The sequence below is a fragment of the Protobothrops mucrosquamatus genome, unplaced genomic scaffold, assembly GCF_001527695.2.
Source record: "Protobothrops mucrosquamatus isolate PMUCROS unplaced genomic scaffold, P.Mucros_1.0 scaffold235, whole genome shotgun sequence".
NCBI lineage: Eukaryota > Metazoa > Chordata > Lepidosauria > Squamata > Viperidae > Protobothrops > Protobothrops mucrosquamatus.
This window is the reverse complement of record NW_015386586.1, coordinates 1,232,192-1,235,410: the sequence shown is the minus strand read 5'-3', so window position 1 is coordinate 1,235,410 and position 3,219 is coordinate 1,232,192. Positions and strand designations below refer to the sequence as shown.

Here is a 3,219-nt window from a genome sequence, read left to right as displayed (position 1 = left end):
GTAAAGTCTTACCTACAATGGAGGACTGGAGATTGAAGGTTTCGCATCTTGCTGAAATGGCAAAAATTTCGGCTTATCTGAAGGATCACTCAAATGAACAATTTTTATCAATATGGAGAAGATGGATTGTTTATATTCAAAATAAGCATAGAATGGTGGAATATAATTTAGGTTTTTAGATAATTTTTTTTTTATATATATATATTTCACCTACTTATGTAGAATAATACTTTGTGGAGTTAGGGATATTAATACTAGTTTACTTTTAGTTGAATAGTATCCTGGGATTAGGTTTGGGAAGTCCGGGGGTGGGGGGTGGGGGGTAGGGTTTTTACACTGTGATGTATTTGTGATGTGCTTTTTTTTATGATGAAAATAATAAAAATTTAAATTTGAAAAAAAAAAAAACAAAAAACAAGAGAAGTTTTGGGCTCAATTGCGGTCATAATCTGAGGACCATCTGTATGCCCTTCACTAACCGGCTCCTTTCTCTGAATGTGGGTGCCGAGACAAACAAAAGTGGTTTTGAATCCGCAGAGGAAAAATTTTGAATTTCTTGGCGGGGCCAAACCAGGACAAGAGCATGCAAACCACGGTTTGTTTTAGGACTAGATTTTTCGATTGCAATTCCAAACATTTGCAAACCACCAGATCCAGGAAAGCCAGGAATTTCTGCCTTGCAAAAAGCCACAGAATCATTTAAAAACAACAACAACAACAACAACACAAACCATCATCCTCTCTGTTTTAAAATTGATGGTTAAGGGCAGGGGTAGGCAACCTTGGCTCTTTTACTTAAACTCCCAGAATTCCTGAGCCAGCCATGCTGAGGGGAAAGGGAGAGGTTTCCAAGCTGAGGCAGGCTGGCTCAGGAATTCTGGGAGTTGAAGTCCACGAGTCGTGAAGGGGCCATAGTTCCCCATGCTGGCTCAGGAATTCTGGGAGTTGAAGTCCACCAGTCATAAAAGAGCCAAGGTTGCCTATTCCTGATATAGGGTGCCATGCTGGCAGAGGAATTCTGGGAGTTGAAGTCCCCTCATCTTCCTAGTAACTCGGGGGTAGGCCACTTTGGCTCTTTTATGACTCGTGGACTTCAACTCCCAGAATTCCTGAGCCAGCCATGCTGAGGGGAAAGGGAGAGTTTCCAAGCTGAGCCCTGCTGGCTCAGGAATTCTGGGAGTTGAAGTCCACAAGTCATAAAAGAGCCAAGGTTGTTTATTCCTGATAGAGGGTGCCATGCTGGCAGAGGAATTCTGGGGGTTGAAGTCCCCTCATCTTCCTAGTAACTCAGGGGTAGGCCATCTTGGCTCTTTTATGACTCGTGGACTTCAACTCCCAGAATTCCTGAGCCAGCATGGCTCAGCTTGGAAACCTCTCCCTTTCCCCTCAGCGTGGCTGGCTCAGGAATTCTGGGAGTTGGAGTCCACACGTCATAAAAGAGCCAAGGTTGCCTACCTCTAGTTTAGGGGTTCCGTTTGGGGTCTCAACGGCGTGCAATTGGGAGGGTTCTTCCAATTTTTCCCTGCTCGTGGTAGGAGGGGTGCCGGGTTCGAATCTCCCCCCAGGAGCCCAATTTCCGATGAACACGCGTTATTAAAAGAGACAGTGGTTTGCAGGTCCTTTAGTGAGGGCCTGGGGACAGCTGGCCTTAGAGGCTGGGGTCTCTCCTCCCCCCCCAACAGCTGCAGCCCACCATGGGTGAGGGTTGGACCAAAAGGAAGCAGCTTTGATGATCTCTCTACAAGCAGTCCTCGATTTACGACTGATTGGCTTAGCGACTGTTCAAAGATACGATGAATGGACCTCCCCCCCAAAGGTATTTATGATATGGGTCTGAAATTCCAATGGCTTCCCCTCCCTCCCCCACCCCCCACCCTATGGTCAAATGATCACATTTTGGGCATTTGGCAACTGGCCGGCACTTATAACTATATGGAGTATTTCACGATCAGTTGACAATGATTTACGGTTTTTTTTGCTCCAAAGCAGTGTTTATTTCCTTTCTCTCCCTCCCTCCCTTTACCTATTTTCCCTTTTTCCTCCCTCCCCCTCCCTCCCTCTTTCTTTCTTTTTTTCCTCTGCTCCTTCCTTCCCTTCTTCCCTCCCTTTTCTTTCTTTCTTTCTTTCTTTCTTTCTTTCTTTCTTTCTTTCTTTCTTTCTTTCTTTCTTTCTTTCTCTTTCTTTCTTTCTTTCTTTCTTTCTTTCTCTTTCTCTTTCTTTCTTTCTTTTTCTTTCTTTCTTCCTCCTTCTCTTCCTCCCTTTCCTCCCTTTCCTTCCTTCCCTCCTTCCCTTCCTTCTTTCCCTCCCCCCCTCCCTGGGAAGGCCCTGGGAAAGGCATTTGTTGTGGGTCGGAGGCACCACGTTCCCAAAACATCAGAACAGGAACCTGATATTGCTTCCAATAGATGATTTTTGCGTGGTTTTTTTTCTTCAGAGTTTGCCTTGCTCATGCTGCACTCTGCATCTCTAGTAAAAAATACCTTTTCTCTAAAACCTGTGAAGTTAAGCGTCGTTCTTTCCTAGGGAGCAAGTTGGGCTCCGTCTGACACCTTCCTTTCTTTCTTCCCCTCCTTTCTTTTTTCCTCCTTTCCTTTCCTTCTTTTTCCTATCTCCTCCTTCCTTCCTTCCTATGCCATCTCCTTCCTTCCTTCCTTTTCTCATCTCCTTCCTTCCTTCCCTCCCTCCCTCCCTTCCTTTTCCCATCCCCTTCCTTCTTTTTAAAAAATAATTTTTATTACCATTTTCCTTTATACAACCCTAATATATATTCAGCAGACTGTGTCATTTTTATATACTTCAGATCAACATTCTATACAATATATAGACTATATACATTCAATATCTAACTCACAATAGCCTTATGTATATTTCCAATTTTTGTTTCTGTTATCTATCCATGTATACCATTTTCCCCAAACCGCGTAAAATTCCGAATCGTCTTTTTCTTTTAGTTCTAGAGTGAGTTTATCCATTTCGGCACATTCATATATCTTCTGAATGATCACAATCCCTCTGGTGGTATATTGCGTTCCTTCCAGTATTGCGCGAACGCAATTCTTGCCGCAGTTTATATGTGTAGAATCAAATACCTTATTTTCCTGTCAAATTTCTTTTTAAGTATTCCCAGGATAAATGTTTCCGGGTTTAGTTCTATTTGGCATTTTGTTAAGCTGCTGTAGCCACCCTTGTATCTTAGTCCCCGCCCCCCCCCCCAAAAAA

General features: G+C 43.5%; 1 protein-coding gene across 1 annotated transcript in view; it reads right to left on the bottom strand.

Annotated features, from left to right (window-relative positions):
• The window catches only part of NBEAL2 (neurobeachin like 2), a 116,385-nt gene that overhangs the window by 52,694 nt on the left and 60,472 nt on the right, over nucleotides 1-3,219 (bottom strand).